Below are 21406 nucleotides of genomic sequence, written 5' to 3' on the forward strand. Positions count from 1 at the left end.
TTTTTTTTGTAAATTTATATGTATCATTTCAGAGATCAATCTCTTACGCCAAATAGGCTCACTATCAAGAATCGATGTACCATCCCAATCAAAATCGTGTTTTAGCACTCGATTATGCGCAGCAATAACATTTGTTTTGGATTTTTTATGTTCGTCAATTCTCACATTCAACATTCTCTTAGTTTCCCCCACGTAAGAAGCAGAACAGTCTTTACATTTTATTTTATAAACACAATTAGTTTTTTCTTTTTTATTTGTTATATCTTTGCCTTTTTTGCCTTTTTTTGCTGTGACTGTCGAAACGTAAAAATAGACATATGTGTTTTTTATTATTAACCTGACTTGGATTGATTGATATATTCTCATATATTGTTTTGAAAAAGAAATGTTTATGAGAATGATAATCAAGATCACCATCAGCAGTTGTAGTAAAAATTGCTGCAACTTCATTCACACTTTGTAAATTATAACGTCTACTATCCATCCCAGGCTTTAATGAAAATAATAATTGTATCTCAGGCTCAATTTCTGCATTATTTTTAGTCATCGTTTTTTTAATTTCTTCATGCATCATACGGTAGAACTGTGCAAATAGGTTCCAATCCCGAAGGGCTGTATCTATTCCATCAACAATATCTCGGTTTAATTGAACATTATTCTTACAACGAATTTCGGAAGCTTCGTTTTGATCAACAATAAATAACTGTCCAAATGAAGGAGTATCGTTTTTTGAGAGGCATGCTTATTCCCGAAATCTTTTTTAACCAAATAGTTATTTGATATAAAACTACTTAACTTAAAATTCACATAATATGCACATTATTTGACATAAATTTCATTGCACACAAAAACCAATTAACATAAATATCATTTGTCATAGAATTCATTAAACAAAAATATTATGTTACATAAAACTCAGATAACTTAATTCCTATTTGCCATAAAAATTATGTAACATAAATTTCTATTGTCATAAAAATCATTTAACATAAATTTCTTTTGACATAAAACTCATTTAACGTAAATTTTATTAGTTATAAAATTCATTTGACATCAATTTTATTTGGCATAAATGTCATTTAACGTAATTTTCATTTGACATAAATACTCAGTAAAAAAACTAATTTAAACGGATTGAAATGAATTAAGATTTTGGTAGAAAGCGGGATTCATTCAAGCTCTTTGTATATTCGATTGAATTCGATTCAATTTGCCTGAAGTTGTGCAAACGAATTCGCATTCGTAAGAAATGACCAAGGCATGCATTGAATTCGTGCTGACGAATTGAAAACAATTAAAGGCCCCAAAACTTGTCCATTGAATTAGTATGAATAGAAGGATTGGAAGTTCAATACAGTTTGACGAATTCAAAAAAATTGCAGCATAGCTTCAATTCGTATTTGTCACAAAGCGGAATTCTTTGAAACTCTTTGTGAATTCTTTTTAATTTATTTCAATTAGTTTTTGTTTACTGGGTATCATTAGACATAAAATTAGCTTGACATAAATTTTATTTGACGTGAATATCATTTAACATAATTATTATTTAACGTAAAATTAAATTTATATAAATTTCATTTAGCATAAATTCCATTTAACATAATTCTCATTTGACATAAAATATACTTGACATAAATTTCATTTGGTATAAATCTCATTTAACATAATTTTCATTTGACATAAAGTTCACTTGATATCAATTTCATTTGACGGATAAGTCATCACACATAATTCTTATTTGACATAAAATTCAGATGTCAGAGATTTCATTTTACATAAAGATCATTTGACCTAGAAATAAAGGCGCGAATTTCAAAATTTGCGAATCACAATGTTGTTGATAATATCTAATTAGTTACTTTTAAAATTGGCGCCCATATTTTTATGTAAAATGTAATTTGTGTGAAATGATTTTTATGCCAAATGAGAATTACAATAAATGACATTTATGCCAAATGAAATGTATGTCAAATGAATTTTATAACAAATAAAATTTACGTTAAATGAGTTTTATGTTAAAAGAAATTTATGTTAAATGATTTTTATGTCAATAGAAATTTATGTTACATAATATTTATGTCAAATGGGAATTAAGTTATCTGAGTGTTATGTAACATAATATTTCTGATTAATGAATTCTATGACAAATGATATTTATGTTAAATTGTTTTTGTGTGCAATGAAATTTATGTCAAATAATGTGCATATTAGGTGAATTTTAAGTTGAGTAGTTTTATATCAAATAACTATTTGGTCAAAAAAGATTTCGGGAATAAGCATGCGTCTCGTTTCTTTCTGCATACAAAGATGTATTCATTTGATAATAAACCTGACCATTTATTTTGAAACAATATGGTCCTGGTCGTCTATTGTTAAAATTAACTAAGTTAGCGTTGAAAGAAGCAAAACCAAATGAATTATTGTAAGGTCGTATATATTATGAAAAAAATGCCCAGATAATTCGTGGGTGCCATCAAATAAATTTTGTAATATGAGTGGAGGAGCAGGTAGATCTTCAAGAATGACTTCGCCATGTTTACAACAATCATGAAATGAATTTTTTTTATTAGATACTCTTTCTGCTTGGAAATGTTTAGCATTACAATGCTCACATGAAATGTTCATCGCACCAGCAAAATGTTCTTCTATATGCGAGACTGAAATACTATCAGAGAAATTTTGATTCTGTGCAAAATTCCGTTTTTTTGGCAATGAGTTCTTTGATAAGCTGCATTTTTTTGACCACCAGAAATATCAGTATTTGATAAATTTGCTGTAACAGTTACATTACACAAGCACACAAAAAAATAAAAAAGTCAAAACCCAGAGGTTACACCCCCCTATCCCCATGTTTTTGGGGTCGCTGAAACCGAATATGACCATGAAAAATTTTTTTCATCGGCCATTTTCCCGCTACCACCCCCTCACATCTGCTCCCGGGGGTTGGAATTTCAGTTTAAAAAACAGTGGAGTAGGGTGTCATACTCCTGTGTTTTTTGGGTCGCTAAAACCAAAAAAGACTACCAAAAACAAATTCTTCCCTCCCTTAACCCCCTACAACCCCCATAACACCCGAAAGGTGGGGGGTCGAAATTCGAATTTTCACGAAAAGTCGATTACTGTGTCTAAACCTACGTTTTTTGGGTCGCTGAAACCAAAATAGACTACAAAAATCAAATCCTTCCACCCTTGACCCCCTACAACCCCCTGCAATAATTTTTGATAATTAATATTTAATTTTCAATTTCCCAAAAATCGTTTCGTTTTATTTGAAAAAAATTATTGCAGGGGGTTGTAGGGGGTCGGGATAGAAAGGATTTGATTTTGGTAGTTTTTTTGGTTTCATCGACCCAAAAAACGTAGGGTTAGATACCGTAATCGACTTTTCGTGAAAATTCGAATTTTGACCCCCCACCTTTCGGGTGTTAAGGGGGTTGTAGGGGGTTAAGGAAGGGAGGAATTTGTTTTTGGTAGTCTTTTTTGGTTTTAGCGACCCAAAAAACATATGAATAGATACCCTACTCCACTTTTTTTAAACTGAAATTCCAACCCCCGGGAGCAGGTATAAGGGGGTGGTAGCGGGAAAATGGCCGATGAAAAAAAATTTTCATGGTCATATTCGGTTTCAGCGACCCCAAAAACATGGGGATAGGGGGGTGTAACCTCTGGGTTTTGACTTTTTTATTTTTTTGTGTGCCTGTGTTATCTTTTGTTAAAGATGTATTAACACTTGTAGAGGATTTTGCTGAATTTATATTTGGTTTAGCCACTGTAATAATACTATCCTTTGTTTGGATTGATTGAGGATTAAGAATTCTATTATTATCTTTTTTTTGTCGAAACTTTCTTTAAAAAGCAGCTTTCTTTTGACGTTTCATGACTTGATGTTGTTCTTCTTCCTCTAAAGAACGTATTATTATTCTTTTTTTTACTTGATTTTCATTTTTTAAATTAGTATATTTTGTAACATTTCTTGAATCAATACAATTCTCTAATGATCTCAAAGTCATGCATTGTAATTGTCTATTATTAAAAGTTTCCTCTGAACTGTTGATTTTTGAATTAATTGTTGCATTTTCAATAATTACATTACCTTTGTCTTCATAATTTCCTTTGTGTATTACTTCTCCTGATGTACTATTATTATTCTGCGCTGATGTTGAAGGCATACTTTGCAAACTTCTGTTTATAATAATTTCTCCCCCATTTCTATTAGTTTTTGATTTTATAAATAATTCACTGTTAACTTTATGTTCACAAAGTTTTACATAAGAATGATCACGTGTAATGTTCATTTCATTACAATAACCTGTCTCTATATGTGACTTTAAAATAATATCAGACTGATTTTGTTTTTGAACAGAAGTATGTTTATTTTGTCGAGAGGTGCGCTTGTAAGCAACATTTCTGTCACGAATTGACGTTTTAACTTTAGAAGTAGAAATATTTTCTTCTGCTGATGATAAAGCTGTGGATGTGCTTTGGGGCCTCGTATTTAAAGTTTGCTCTGCACTAATGAATTCATTAGAATACAATGATCAAGAGCGAACAATTTTATTATTTTCTCGCTTTTTTTGTCGATGTTTTTTTTGATAAGCAGCTTTTTTTGACGTTTTATGATTTTATATTTTTCTTCTTCTTCAGAAAAATGAACAAAAGCTCTTTTTTCTCGTTGCTTCTCAGTTATTATTAATCTTGTATCTTTCATTCCATTGCTTGAATCAATAGAAATATTATTAACATCATTTGCTGGAATTAAAGGCAAATTTTCTAAACAACTATCAACAACATTTTTTTTACAAACATTGCTGGTTGAATTCAACGATGATAAATTATTGTCAACAATTTTATTTTCTTCATTTTGGAAACTTTTTCATCTAGCTCGATTCCTAAGATGACACTCGCAATTATATTCAACCCCTATATTAAAGAACCAGTAGAACCGGGAAGAATCAGGAGCCTACTTGCTTTAAGTTGGTTATTGTCACGTAAGTTCCAATTTCAAACCAGTAGATAAGTATTTTCAGCTGGTTTGAATTTGGAATGTCAAGTTCAAAATGAACTGGTCTCAGTTTGAACATTACAGTCAACAGGAAATTCCAAATAGGTTACATTGTACAACATGAACTTGTTTCAACTTGGATATCGATTCACAATTGGAAATCCAAGGTGGTAACAATTGAGCAGATATTTTTGAAAAAAAATATTTGTGGAAAAAATAATAAAAGATTCTTATGACCATTAATAACTTTATATTCTTAGCACGCTCCAGACATACAAACATTTTAATTAAACTGGAAGTATTAAATTAAAATTAAGGAAGATTTCGACTATATCAGCAATTAGTGACATCTATTAGACGTCAATTGAACTCTTTGGTTTAGAGTCAGGTGTTATTCTTAAGATAATTATTCCGATATGGTTGTCGGTAAATAATTATATTTTTGAATTTAATTTTTGATCTGAAAAAATAAGCTGCGTGAACGACTGCACTGTGCATCTGTGAGGACTCGAACCCCAGTTAATAGCTGCCTTTCGCGGGACTAACGCCTACCAATGCACCATGCCAACACAGCCTGGACGTTCACGTTTCTTATAATCTCAGATCAAGCCCATACACTAGTCGAAGAGCTGTATAGTTAATGTAGGAAATTATTTGCTGATTAAGAATTTTAATTAAGGAAGATTTCGACTATATCAGCAATTAGTGACATCTATTAGACGTCAATTGAACTCTTTGGTTTAGAGTCAGGTGTTATTCTTAAGATAATTATTCCGATATGGTTGTCGGTAAATAATTATATTTTTGAATTTAATTTTTGATCTGAAAAAATAAGCTGCGTGAACGACTGCACTGTGCATCTGTGAGGACTCGAACCCCAGTTAATAGCTGGGGAAATTAAATTAATTTAATTAATTTTTAATTAAATTAAAACTTGTACCCTATGGGAATCGAACCCCGTACCTATGACCTATCTATCTAAACGCTAAACGACCGCGGCTATCGAATCGACGTGAGAAATATTTTTCGACCTGTCTATATAAACTGCAACTTTGGAAAACGTAATAAGTTTATGTAAAATATTATAATTTTTGTAAGTACCTATAAAAATACAAGCAGAAATTAAAATATTTATAGAGATTTGCAAATATATGATATTATGTAAAAAATATTAATTAAATATTTAATACATTTTTGCTCAAATGTCATTTGACCGCTTTGTAATTTTTTGCAAATATTTGCAAAAAATAACATTAAGCGAAATAAAAAACAGAAAATTCGTAAAAATTAAAATTCCCAAAATGACTGGGCCAGACCAGCTCAGCTGTGTTAAAAAATTTCATTGATTTTCTAAAATGTTAAAACTTTATGAAAATCTGTAGTTCACAACAAAACAATAAAACACTCTTAACCGTTTTTTGAAATTTGAAATTTTTGTTATTTTTTTGCATTAACAAAATATTACAAAATTTTAAAATAATTAATAACTCAAAAGCTTTTTACCATAAATTAATAAAACTTACACTGATTACACAAAATTGTTCACTCTCTTACAAGAAAATATTAGCATGATTGTAAATTTAAAAATTTCATATTTTTAATAACAATTTTATAAATAATTTGAATTATTTATGTGTTCTACCCCTCCATAATTGCAATGAAACTCATAGGAGGTATAGTCATAGTAGTCTCTTTTTGAAGACCCTAATAAAAAATTTTCAATTTGGAATGTACATAACGTATTTTTTAATAAAAACGCGCGTCCATTCCACAATAGGAAAAATGTGATTGTCGTGGAAAATTTAGTCTAGACGTTACAATTATTATATGTTTTTTATAAATTTTTTTTAAATAAAAGACTGAATTTACCACAACAATCAACTTTTTCACACTGTGGAGTTGGTGCGCGATTTTAATAAAAAAATTCGTTATGTACATTCCAAATTGAAAATACCAACATTTTTTTAGGGTTTCAAGAAGAGACTACTAAGTATACTTCCTATGAGTTTCATTGCAACAGGAGCGGTCGAACACATAAATAATTAAAATTGTTTTTAAAAATACGGAATTTTCAAATTTACAATCATGCAAATATTTTCTATTAAAAGAGTGTAAACAATTTTGTGTAAATAGTGTAAGTTTCATTAATTTATTGTAAACGGCTTTTATGAGTTATTAATTTTTTTTTAATTTTGTAATATTTTGTTAATGCAAAAAATAACAAAAATTTAAAATTTCAAAAAAACGGTTAAAAGTGCTTTATTGTTTTGTTGTGAACTACAGATTTTCATAAAATTACAAAAATACAAATAGCAACAGTAACAAATTCATAAAAATATCAATTCGAGAAATGCAAATTCGCAAAAATAAAATTATCAAAACAACAATTAGCAGAAATAATGATACACAACAAAGCAGTTTCGCAAAAAATAACAATTAGCAAAAGTATCTAACAATTTGTAAAACTGTCCATTGCGAAGAATGCAAGTTTGCAAAAATAACAAATTTGAAAAATAACAGTAAACTAAAATAAATATTTGTAAAATGTAAATTTGCAATAATAATTGTTTGCAAAAATAACAATTGGCGAAAATGACAATTTAAAGAATTCTAATTAGCGATTAATCAAACTCTTTAAATTTGAACTTGAAATTCCAAATAGAATGCATCCCCGATTCAAATTAAACCAAGATGACATTAATCCTTCACTGTAACATATAAATTTAGAGTTGGAAATTTCAAACTCAAGCTTGTTGATTTTTAATTTGACAGGACAAGTGAAATGTAGTATTCGAGAATCCAAATTGAACCAAGTAGATACTTGAACTTAATTTTGTATTTGGAAATGCAAGCTGATACTTGTAGTACGTGCGAACTTGGAAATACAAGTAGAAATGATAAGATTGGAAATCCATGTTAAAACAAGTCGAAACAAAAATTGAAGAGGACAATCCAAGATAGAACCATTTCAATTTTATCTTGGATATCCGTTTCAGTTACATAAATAGGATTTCCAAGTTAAAACCAGTAGAATTGCTACACGGAAAAGTTTTTCAATTTGGAAAGCAAGTTGACACCAGTAGATCCATGTTCAATTTCTACTGGTCTCAACTGGTTCTTTAATATAGGGACAGTAATAGTTCTAATATTAGTCGACCTTACTGACGGAAATTTACTTAAACGATTGTTTTTAAACATTAACATTAAATGATTTCTCATTAACATTAAATTTCATCATTAACAGTTGTGAAAACTACTGGAGGTTTAAAAGGATATAATCTACTTAAATATTTCCTTTGATCTTCATTTAAACATCCTTCATTAAGACTATCATAAATATAAAGTCTCATTCCATCATAATAAGTGCAAATCCAATGACCTTTCTTGATAGGTCCACTAAAAAGTATTTGAATATGCTTTTTACCTTTTTCAATCGGACTAATAAATTCAAGCGTATATAAATACAAAGTGCTTTGCATGCTAAAAGCAGAATTTGATTCTCTTCTCAATAATTTTTCGAATTCATCAATATGAGTATCATTTAACATTCCTCCTTCAGTTTAAGTATAATATTAAAATCTGTAGGGGAGAGTCTCCAGTTGTGAGACACCTCCAGTTGTGAGACAGTCAATTTTTGTTAACATGCAATAGTTAAAAGCCGATTGGTTTATATAAAAACATTTCTTTTTATATGAGCCAACTTTTTCGTGTACGCCGAAGCGAATATATAAACTGTTTTTGTTAAATACCAACACTGTGTGTGATAATCGACTAAAAAGCATTTTTTCAATAAATGCAAAGTACTTTTTTTCCAAGTTAATTAATTGGAAAAGGTAAATGTAATGCATTTTCTTTTAGTGTTTTCCTTATATTTTGTGATGCAATATTGCATTGTTCCAATCTACGGTTGAAAATAATTTAATTTTCCTTTTTCAAAATAGCGCCAATTTCTGAGTGTGAGACACAGCATATCACCAGTTGTGAGACGGTGTCAACACCCATCTGGGCAGCATAAAAAATACGACTTTGCAGGCATACTATTTAAATGTTGTTTTGATTTTTTTTCTAGTATTTTTGGGCATGTCAAGTGGAAAAAAGTCAATTAATTCAGAAGAAATCAATTTTAATGCTCTTGTTGAAGCTATTTAATTGTGTTTATTTGATAGTCATATTTTGGCGAATAAATATTATTATTTAGAATATAATAATATATATTATTAATATATTTAATTATTTCTACTAAACATAACGTTTTATGTCAAACTTATTAAATTTTAGCAATTTTTAATGAGTGTCTCACAACTGGAGACATTTTTTTTTTTTGACAAAAGCGATGTGCTCGGAAAATGTATCGTAAAATTTTTTGAGTTCATCGTAACACTATACTTTCTTCTAATAAAAGTTGCGTATTTCTGTTACCTTTCGAACGGTGTATTTTATTTACAATTTCGTTTACCCGTTTATAATTTACGGGTCAAAAATAAAACCCGTCTCACAACTGGAGACTCTCCTCTAACACTTAAATTAACAGTTTCTTCTTTGTTCGACATGATTTCTTTCAATTTATTGAAAATATATCGCTTCTAAAAAATAGTTTTTCATAAAATTAATTAATTCAGAACACATGTAAATAATGTTACTATTGTTACATTTAACAGTAACTGGAATTTTTATCTTTTCCTTTCTTATTGAAGATTATTAAGAATGTAAAGAATGTATCTTCATCTATTAATCTAATTTCGTCTTATCTGAAGAATGTAAAGAAGGTATCTATTCATCTTTTCATCTAAATTTGTTATGTATTTATTTATACTTTATTTTTGGTAAGTTTTTCTGTTTTGTATCTGTTTATATTTCTTATTTTTTATCTTTTATTCTAGTATCTGTTAATCTAGTAGCTCTTGGCTAAATCTCTGTTTACCAAGTATCTGGTAACTCGTAATCACATGTTATCAATAGTACTTATCTTTAATTTTTATATATTTTATCAACAATAAATATATGCGTATTTTTTGTAAGCTTTTCTGTTTTGTATCTGTTTAGTATCTGTTAATCTAGTACCTCTTGACTAAATCTCTGTTTATCAAGTATCTGGTATCTCGTAATCACATGTTATTTTTAGTACTTATCTTTAATATTTATAAAGTTTTTTCCAAATAATAATAACTAACTACCAAAATGTTGAAAAATCAATAATTAAGATTAAGAAAACAAATATAAATCAATATTAAATCACAATTATTACCACTATAATATAATTATGTCATGTACAAACATCAGAATTTAAAAAAATCAATCAATATTCTACATTCAGAAATCAAAATAACAGGCAAATGTCCTTTATTCCTTTAAACTTTAATTAAATTTATGTCTTTAACTTTAATTAAATTAATTAAATCCTTTAAATTAATAAATCAAATAATTCACATTATATTTACAAACTCCTCCTAATTGATATACAAATAATATTAACAAAAAATTTAATTTGTATTTACATGTATTTTAATACTTACGTACGTAACGTATGTAATGTACTTTAACTTTTTTCAATGTACAAAAAACAAAACCACAAAATTCACAATCAACACTTTCAGAAGAAAAATCACTCGGCAAATAACAGTCAATACTTCTTATCGAAACGATACACGTGTCACACTTTGCAAATGGCTGACAGTTGCTAACACTTGTAACATTTTGTAATTTTTCGTACCAAAAACTTTGCGTTTTACACTGAGGTGAGGTTACATGGCTGTAGCGAACAAACAATTTTTGTTTGGAAAAAAGATGCGCGCGCAACAATTTTAAAGCGTCTAAAATGAATTATAAAATTAAATATATTTTAATATTAAACTTTTAATTTATTACAAACCAAACCGTAAATAAAAATTATTATATTAAACTACTTTTAGTTAATAATTTTAATTAATTATTTTTTTAATTTTAAAAAAGAAAAACGAAAATATAAAAGTGTGAGGTCACCACCCACATAGCACCATATTTTGCGGGAAGCTAACGGAAAACTTACCATGTTAGCTTCTATAGCTAACATGGTTAGCTTCCCGTTAGCTTCCCTTGGCCTATAAATGTCCTACGCTTTTTAGTTTTCCGTGTTAGCTTGCAGAAAGTTATCTAAGAAACTTTTCTGACAACAAGTAGAGAAAAGTTCTTTAAAACTATCTCTGGTAAGTATCTGTAAGCATTAGAAGTTAGTTTCTAGTAAGCGTCATAAGGTAAGTAATATAATATAAATTGATATTATACAAATAATCCTTTACGGAATTTCCGTAATTATCTATTTAATTTGCACTTAAACTTATTTAATATTTCAGTTTACTTATAGCTAAAAAAATAGTATTTATAAATTTAATAAAAATAAAAAATATTTCTCTCTATAATTTATTTATTGCCGCGAACTGATTACTTATTTATTCCTCAATATCAATATTATATTATTGAAGAATAATTTTGAAAATAAATTTGGAGGGACTGGGGGTAGAACCCGGGTTCACAACGCAGAAAGAAACAACCTAACCAACTAACCTAATCAACCATGAGTAGGGAAGAATATTTCGGGTCCTTTTAAGCTTCAAGTGATCTCATTGGTTGGCGTCACTAATGGCGGGATAATTTAAAAAAGGATTCACAAAGATATTTGAATTTTCTCATTACAATAAATAATTTAATTTCTAATATTATTTATTAATTAAATCTTCAAAAAATAAGAATAAATAAATTATTAAATATGAAAATATTAAATTAGAAAGTTAATAGATAAGCATTAAACTAAACTTTATTTTTTTCCTTACTTAATTTGACTTTACATCTATTCGCAATTTGAAGTTTTTTGTTTCTATTTGCATTTTGTTCTCTAGTTTTTTCTATAATTAATTATTCTTTTTAATATTTAAAATTAATGAAAATTCTAATGTATAATAAAATGCTTTCAATATTAGAAAAGCAATTAAACAAAATTTTTGTCAATTAAAAATATTCCTTATGCGTTATTTCTTACTTAATTTTATAATTTTTAACCTGCAATAATTTAATTTTTACAAAAAAATAAATCCAAAAGTTTGCAAAATAAAATTTGTAAATACGTTAAGAATATTAAAATTTGAAAAAAGAATAGCAATTTTTATTAATGAATTATTTAATATTACAGGGTTGCCACAAAAAATTATTTACTTAAAAAATTATTAGATAAAAAAAACATTCTATTACATTTACTTACGAATTTCTCAAATTGTAAAATTATTCGCAAACATCAATAACTAAATTTTTAAATAAACATTTAATTATTATTTTCCCACAGAAATTAAAATTCTTCATAACATTCAAATTCAAACATTTTTAAAATTCAACAACTTATATACGAATATTATTATAAAACATAAAGATATCAATCACTCCGAGTCTTCGACTCGGAATATAAAATATTTTGAAAAAGTTAAATTATTTACAAACATTAGGTATAATAAAATTCGTTGCACGAATTTAATTATTTTCATAAATAATAAAATTTTTCACAGGATTTCAATTATTTTTAATACAATTTTTTTAATAAATTTCTCGAAAAATGAAATTATCTTCAAAAATTTTGTTGCAAGAATTTAATTACATTTCACGAATATAATGAAATTCATCGTTGAAATTCAAATATTTTCAAAATCTACTATTTTAATAAAAGTTCTCAAAAGAATGCAATTATTAAAAAAAATGTAATAATAAGAGTAGAGATGATTCCATCACTCAGTCGTATTTTAATAAATAGTGAAAATTAACGATCACTCCGAGTCAAGGAATTTATTGAATAAATAAATGTTTCTCGAAATTGAATTATCATAAAGAATTTTATCAACAAAATTGAATTTTTTCGAGGAATTTTAATAAAATCTTCAAGAATAATTAATTTTTTCGAGAAATTCAATTAAAATTGTATTAAAAAATTGAAATATATGATGAGTTTTATTATTCATGAAAATAATTGAATTTTTTTAAAAAAATATTATTTATGAAAAAAACTGAATTATTGCGAAGAAATTTATAAAAAATTTTGTAAATAGTTGAACTCCTGTGAAATTTTTATTATTTATGAAAATAATTTAATAATTGCTTAGAATTTTATGATTATTTTTTTATAAATATTTGAATTCTTTTGAAAAATTTTATTAAAATATTAGATATTGAAAATCATTGAATTTTATTATTTTTAAAGATAATTGAATTTTGAGGAGAATTTTTTTTACTTTTGAATATAATTGAATGTCTGCGAAGAATTTCATTACTTTTAAAAATAATTAAATTTCTGCAATCGTTTGTAACTTATCCAAAATTTAATTATTTCCAGTATTTAATAAAAATCTCTGACTTTTCCGTGATTTCCCTTGCCTCTGGCAATCCTGTAATAGAAATAATTTATTGTTTAAATTATATTTTTTTTAAAATCGATTCTTTGAATAAAAACATTTCAAATGAATAAATAAAATAAAAATGATATAAAAAAATAGTAAAATAAATATAATTTAAAGAATAAATTATTTCTATTATTAAATAATTCATTAATAAAAATTGCTATTCTTTTTTCAAATTTTAATATTCTTAACGTATTTACAAATTTTATTTTGCAAAAGTTATCAATAAATCAGCAAATGTTATGCACGGAATGATTTACAATTATTATGCAAATAACAAAATAAAAATGTTCATAATTTTCAATTACTTTCAAAATCTTCGATTGAAATTATTAAAGAAACTCCATTATTTGAAAAAAAATTCAAATGAATTTAATTAGGATTTTCAAAGATTTTAATAAAATTATTCTTCTCAGAAATTCAATTAGTTTCATAATTAATTAATAACATTTCACAAAAGAATTAAATTATTATAAGAAATTTTGATAAAACTATTTATAAAAATTTAAATATTTTAAATATTATTCTAATTAAATTTTGCGTAAGAATAAACTTTTTTAAAAGATTTTATTTTAATTTTTCGCAAAAAATTTAATTATTTTGCAAAATTTTGGATTTATTTTTTTGTAAAAATTAAATTATTGCAGGTTAAAAATTATAAAATTAAGTAAGAAATAACGCATAAGGAATATTTTTAATTGACAAAAATTTTGTTTAATTGCTTTTCTAATATTGAAAGCATTTTATTATACATTAGAATTTTCATTAATTTTAAATATTAAAAAGAATAATTAATTATAGAAAAAACTAGAGAACAAAATGCAAATAGAAACAAAAAACTTCAAATTGCGAATAGATGTGAAGTCAAATTAAGTAAGGAAAAAAATAAAGTTTAGTTTAATGCTTATCTATTAACTTTCTAATTTAATATTTTCATATTTAATAATTTATTTATTCTTATTTTTTGAAGATTTAATTAATAAATAATATTAGAAATTAAATTATTTATTGTAATGAGAAAATTCAAATATCTTTGTGAATCCTTTTTTAAATTATCCCGCCATTAGTGACGCCAACCAATGAGATCACTTGAAGCTTAAAAGGACCCGAAATATTCTTCCCTACTCATGGTTGATTAGGTTAGTTGGTTAGGTTGTTTCTTTCTGCGTTGTGAACCCGGGTTCTACCCCCAGTCCCTCCAAATTTATTTTCAAAATTATTCTTCAATAATATAATATTGATATTGAGGAATAAATAAGTAATCAGTTCGCGGCAATAAATAAATTATAGAGAGAAATATTTTTTATTTTTATTAAATTTATAAATACTATTTTTTTAGCTATAAGTAAACTGAAATATTAAATAAGTTTAAGTGCAAATTAAATAGATAATTACGGAAATTCCGTAAAGGATTATTTGTATAATATCAATTTATATTATATTACTTACCTTATGACGCTTACTAGAAACTAACTTCTAATGCTTACAGATACTTACCAGAGATAGTTTTAAAGAACTTTTCTCTACTTGTTGTCAGAAAAGTTTCTTAGATAACTTTCTGCAAGCTAACACGGAAAACTAAAAAGCGTAGGACATTTATAGGCCAAGGGAAGCTAACGGGAAGCTAACCATGTTAGCTATAGAAGCTAACATGGTAAGTTTCCCGTTAGCTTCCCGCAAAATATGGTGCTATGTGGGTGGTGACCTCACACTTTTATATTTTCGTTTTTCTTTTTTAAAATTAAAAAAATAATTAATTAAAATTATTAACTAAAAGTAGTTTAATATAATAATTTTTATTTACGGTTTGGTTTGTAATAAATTAAAAGTTTAATATTAAAATATATTTAATTTTATAATTCATTTTAGACGCTTTAAAATTGTTGCGCGCGCATCTTTTTTCCAAACAAAAATTGTTTGTTCGCTACAGCCATGTAACCTCACCTCAGTGTAAAACGCAAAGTTTTTGGTACGAAAAATTACAAAATGTTACAAGTGTTAGCAACTGTCAGCCATTTGCAAAGTGTGACACGTGTATCGTTTCGATAAGAAGTATTGACTGTTATTTGCCGAGTGATTTTTCTTCTGAAAGTGTTGATTGTGAATTTTGTGGTTTTGTTTTTTGTACATTGAAAAAAGTTAAAGTACATTACATACGTTACGTACGTAAGTATTAAAATACATGTAAATACAAATTAAATTTTTTGTTAATATTATTTGTATATCAATTAGGAGGAGTTTGTAAATATAATGTGAATTATTTGATTTATTAATTTAAAGGATTTAATTAATTTAATTAAAGTTAAAGACATAAATTTAATTAAAGTTTAAAGGAATAAAGGACATTTGCCTGTTATTTTGATTTCTGAATGTAGAATATTGATTGATTTTTTTAAATTCTGATGTTTGTACATGACATAATTATATTATAGTGGTAATAATTGTGATTTAATATTGATTTATATTTGTTTTCTTAATCTTAATTATTGATTTTTCAACATTTTGGTAGTTAGTTATTATTATTTGGAAAAAACTTTATAAATATTAAAGATAAGTACTAAAAATAACATGTGATTAAGGACCCGAAATATTCTTCCCTACACATGGTTGATTAGGTTAGTTGGTTAGGTTGTTTCTTTCTGCGTTGTGAACACGGGTTCTACCCCCAGTCCCTCCAAATTTATTTTCAAAATTATTCTTTAATAATATAATATTGATATTGAGGAATAAATAAGTAATCAGTTCGCGGCAATAAATAAATTATAGAGAGAAATATTTTTTATTTTATATTTTTATGAAATTTATAAATACTATTTTTTTAGCTATAAGTAAACTGAAATATTAAATAAGTTTAAGTGCAAATTAAATAGATAATTACGGAAATTCCGTAAAGGATTATTTGTATAATATCAATTTATATTATATTACTTACCTTATGACGCTTACTAGAAACTAACTTCTAATGCTTACAGATACTTACCAGAGATAGTTTTAAAGAACTTTTCTCTACTTGTTTTCAGAAAAGTTTCTTAGATAACTTTCTGCAAGCTAACACGGAAAACTAAAAAGCGTAGAACATTTATAGGCCAAGGGAAGCTAACGGGAAGCTAACCATGTTAGCTATAGAAGCTAACATGGTTAGTTTCCCTTTAGCTTCCCGCAAAATATGGTGCTATGTGGGCATCATTATAAAATTCAGCCAATGAGGAACACTCATTATAAAATCAGCCAATGAGGAAACCAAACCATAAATAAAAATTATTATATTAAACTACTTTTAGTTAACTTTTAGTTAATAATTTTTATTAATTATTTTTTTAATTTTAAAAAAGAAAATATAAAAGTGTGAGGTCACCATTATTATAACATTCAGCCAATGAGGAACACTCATTATAAAATCAGCCAATGAGGAAAAAGTTCTACACTTGAAGTTAGCTGCTTTGACATCAGTAAGTAATTTCACGATTATATCCAATCAAAGTAAAGGATTTTGAAAAAGAGCCAATCAAGAAAAAATTCTACACTTAAAGTTAGTCGATCTTACGCACCTCGTTTTTACGAAAGGAATTAAAATTATTAATTAACAACTTTTTAGCTTAAATATTTTTGAATGTTGTACTGGATATTTTACAATTTGTCGCAAAGCTGTATCTTCATTCTAAAGCCAGATAGCACATTAGCATTAAAATGCTCATTACAACGATAATTAACATAATTTTAGGTTTTTTTAAACTTCTATATAAAGGTTAATTATTAACAAATCTGCTATACGTTTTGTAAATTTTTTCCATTGTTAATAACATCACAGGGACTAGTGAAAGTACATACATTTTATAAAGTATCATTTTTAAGGGACATTTTTATACATATTTGATTAAAAATTAGGAACAAAATTTTTTCCATTTAGGAATACCATATATTTATTTGCACAGATAAACTACGCTTTATTAACGGTTTATTCCAAAATTAAAACAATTTTTTTTAAGAGTTATAAGCTTGCAAAGTGACTAGGAAAATAAAGTCAAATTGACTAGGAGTACAATATTAGATTTACACTGTGTATCATAATTATTTGAAATTGCTAATCAAATTCTTATTATCAAATAAAAGAGAAAAACTCATTAAAAGAAATAAATTGATTACTGTATTTGAATATATTTATATTTGACTTTGTATTTATATACCTTAGAATTAATTTAAATTTATGAAATAAATATTTGACGCAGGGGGGATGCGAACACCTTAACCCAACGAATACGCACTTTGAAACCCGGAACGCTAACCACTACACTAAACACGACTTGGTATTATAATTTTTTAATAGATTGATTGATTACTACTTTTACGAGTAAAAATCTTTACCGAAATAGTAATAATTGCTCTGATTCGTAATAAAAGTTGCTTCGCTCAGAGTATTAATTGCTCGGGACATTTTAAATATTACTCGGCTTTTAATAAAATTTAGATTCCTTGAAGTAAATTATACTTTTTCAAAAAAGTAAAAATCGTTTGAATACGAAGCAAAAGTTACTATTTTTCGAGCAGTTTCAAAATTACTACTTAAAAGTAGTAATTTTTCATCGAAAATAGTATAATTATTACTATTTATTTTTCTCCGTGTAAATAACAAATATATTTTTTTTAAATTTTGTCAACACTGGGGAGTAATGGCAGCCAATAATGGGCCATTAATGTTTACCGAGAATCGGCCGACAATTGGCTGCCGACGGCCTACGGCGGTTAACCTCCCGACAGTCGGGCCACTATTGTCTGCCAAGAGTAGGCACTGACTATGCCGTCACTGGGCCAGTTTTGGGCCGTTTTTAATTTCGCACTTGGGTATATATTAATTAAGTATAAATAAATTGAAAAAATCAACTATTAATGTGACAGTTTTTCATTTGACTACAGGGTACTTAAATATGTATATCATTTCTAAAGAGCAACATTTCAGGCAAGTCAAGGAAGTTTTACCGATCTTTTCCTTAAGTATTAATGTCGAGCAAGAGGTATTACAAATAAACGTTAATTTCTGTTTAATTCGTATTTAGGGGGGAGTCTGGTCAAATCGAGGGTTTTTTCTAAAAATATAATATATTTTTATTAACTAAAATTTTTTTACATGTAAGGAAACATATTCAGAAGAAAATTTAAACAAAAAAAATTAATTTAAATAATATAATAAAAAATTTTTTTTTGCAAAAACGTCGAGAAAAATAAAAAAGTGAAAAAAAATTTTTTCATTCATTGTGCTCTAACTTTTTTTATAATAAAAATTCATAAATATTAGAAGTTTATTCTCATTTCGCTATCATATATTAACCAAAACTTCTTCAATTTTATTTTTTAGACAATTTTCGTAGACTACAGAGCGCTCACCGATTTTATCAACCCTTTGACTTGTCACTACATGCGATTCTATGAAAAAACATGCCATCACTTTTTCAATCATATCTCCTAGATAAAAAAAGATACAAAAACAACTTAAATACGGTTAGAAAGCTTAGGTATTACATTTTGCGTAAAATAAGCCGTCTTTGAAGTCATTTAGTTAACTATTTTTTGAGTTGTAGAGTGAGAAAGAAATAAAAAAAATTATCCAATTTTCTTATTTTTGTCTCTTGACTTCAACATTTTCAAAAATCTAAAAAAAATTTAGATAAACTTTTTCTAAAAACACAGAAATCTTTGTTAGAATTTTAGCTTTAAAATAAGCCTTCGAAAATTAAAAAAGGTTAATCCGTCTTCGATATATCATTAAAAATGTGAAGCCGTGTTTCGACCGATTGCTGCATTGAAATTCAACTATGACGACTCGATTCTGGCTTCGCGCGGCAGCGAAAGAGAGAAAACAGGGACAAATTTTTGCTAGAGAATAATAAATAATGATGTTTCACGAGTAATATAAAGAAACTCAAAAGTTCATCGTTTCCGCGCATGAATTCGTTCCTGTTTTCTCTCCCATTCGCAGCCGCGCTAAGCTAGAATCGAATCTTCACAGTTGAATTTCAATGCACTGATCGGCCGCAACACGGCTTCACACTTTTAATGATAAATCGAAGACGGATTAACCTTTTTTAATTTTCGAAGGCTTATTTTAAAGCTGAAATTCTAACAAAGATTTCTGTGTTTTTAGAAAAATTTTATCTAAATTTTTCTAGATTTTTGAAAAAGTTGAAGTCAAGAGACAAAAATTAGAAAATTTGATAATTTTTTTTATTTCTTTCTCACTTTACAACTCAAAAAATAGTTGCATACTATGATGAAAATATTATGTTTCTTGAGAGTTTTTTTATATAGGTACATTCGCATTCAATAGCATTCGAAGTAATGTGAACTATCGCATTAAAAAGTATTCATTTTGTCCTCCAATGTGTAATTGTCAAATAACAGGATTCACAACATGTCAGCGCCAATGCAAAGCAATACTTTTGAATTAGGAACAAAAAAATCAAACTTTGATACGCTAAACACGAATCTGAATCCAATGTCAGATTTTGAAAATCCAAAATGTCGGATGCAATGGGGAGGACTCTTCTTTTGAAAATTATTAGATTTTCATGCAAATCAGTATCTATATAGGGGCTTTTAGTGTTGCTGATTACAAATCTGTCCTCAGATTTTGAAAATTCAAAACGGTTTAGTAAAATATATGTATGAGCGGATAGGAAGAAGAAATCGCCGAGCGCGCGACCAAAAGGGATAGTTTCAGTCAGGTAGCAGTGTGTGGCCCAAAGGCGCTCACTGCTACCTGACTGATATTATCCCTTACAACCACGCGCTCGTCGAGTTCTTGTTCCCATCCACTCATATAAATTTTATAGATACATAACAATTAAAAAAACTTTTTAATAATGTATTTATTTGATTTTTAAAAATTACACAGGACCCAAAAAATCGAACTTTTTCCAAGATAAACCCCAAAAACGCTTATAGTTACTGATTTGCATGAAAATCTAATATTACATAAAATTAGTCCGCCATATTACATAGGCAATTTTGAATTTTCAAAATCTATCTTTGGATTCGTAATGGTATGGTATGGTTGGAAATATGGTTGAAATAACCTAACCATTTCAAGAATTCGTTATAAACAATACCATTTCAAAAGTTTGTTATAAAACATACCATTTCGATGAAGATCTATAAAAGCGTTGCACTAAAGAATTTCTAATGGTTAACAAGCAATTAATTAAAATTATTAGAAATTTTGAATTAATACATTAGTAAGATGAACAAGAGTATTCGTAATAAATCTCTTTTTAAAAATGTAAAGCAAAAAACTTATTTTTTCGAAAACGGTATATGTTTTAAAAACATCTACCGAAATGATACTGTTTATAACGAATTCCTGAAATAGAACAGTTTATCACCAAGCCGACGATATGTGTAATATAACGTAAATTATTTCTGTACTTTCCATTTTTTGAATTGTAGCTGTACATATAGAATTTGTGGTTGCAATGATGCTATGGATGATGGATGAAATAAGCAGCAATTTTCTGGACGAGTAGGCTTGCACATATTTCGCACAGTAATTCGTGTGTAAAGTTCATACACATACACATATATCAGAGGGGCTGGGAAATTGTACAGAGATTAAGCCTGTTATTCGTGAACAACAATGAGCGTCGATCAGAAAGGGGTGAAGAATCTCCCTCTCTAATGTACATGCATATATATGGGCACTGGTTCTCCAAAAGGGGTAAGTTTGATGTCTTATTTTGTAAATATAAATTTGGAAAGAAGTAAATTATAGTTAATTGTTGCGAAAAATTGTATTAATTTGATTTATATATTATTTTAGTTCGATTATAACATTGAAAATAATTTGATTTCGTAGAAAAAAGTACGTCTTAGTTATGTTCTCGTATTCATGTATAACTCTTTGAGATGCATGATTGTAACCTAAAATCATTTGACATAAAATTGGACATAAAATGGACATTTTTTTAACAAATAAGAATACACTGTAATAAAAGGGAGTTTAAAA

The 21406-nt window shown here is 27.1% G+C and overlaps 1 protein-coding gene and 1 long non-coding RNA gene across 4 annotated transcripts in view; one reads left to right on the top strand and one right to left on the bottom strand.

Annotated features, from left to right (window-relative positions):
- The window catches only part of LOC122505678 (netrin-1-like), a 746647-nt gene that overhangs the window by 441251 nt on the left and 283990 nt on the right, over positions 1-21406 (bottom strand). The gene's annotated exons all lie outside the window — the stretch shown is intronic.
- LOC122505682 overlaps positions 1-21406 on the top strand; it is a 136941-nt gene that overhangs the window by 85271 nt on the left and 30264 nt on the right. For both annotated transcript variants that reach the window (XR_006301933.1, XR_006301934.1), the window contains exon 3: positions 20851-21118. This is a non-coding gene — a long non-coding RNA (uncharacterized LOC122505682). The remainder of the gene's footprint in view (positions 1-20850; positions 21119-21406) is intronic.

The sequence above is a fragment of the Leptopilina heterotoma genome, unplaced genomic scaffold (assembly GCF_015476425.1).
Source record: "Leptopilina heterotoma isolate Lh14 unplaced genomic scaffold, ASM1547642v1 Lhet_362, whole genome shotgun sequence".
Lineage (NCBI taxonomy): Eukaryota > Metazoa > Arthropoda > Insecta > Hymenoptera > Figitidae > Leptopilina > Leptopilina heterotoma.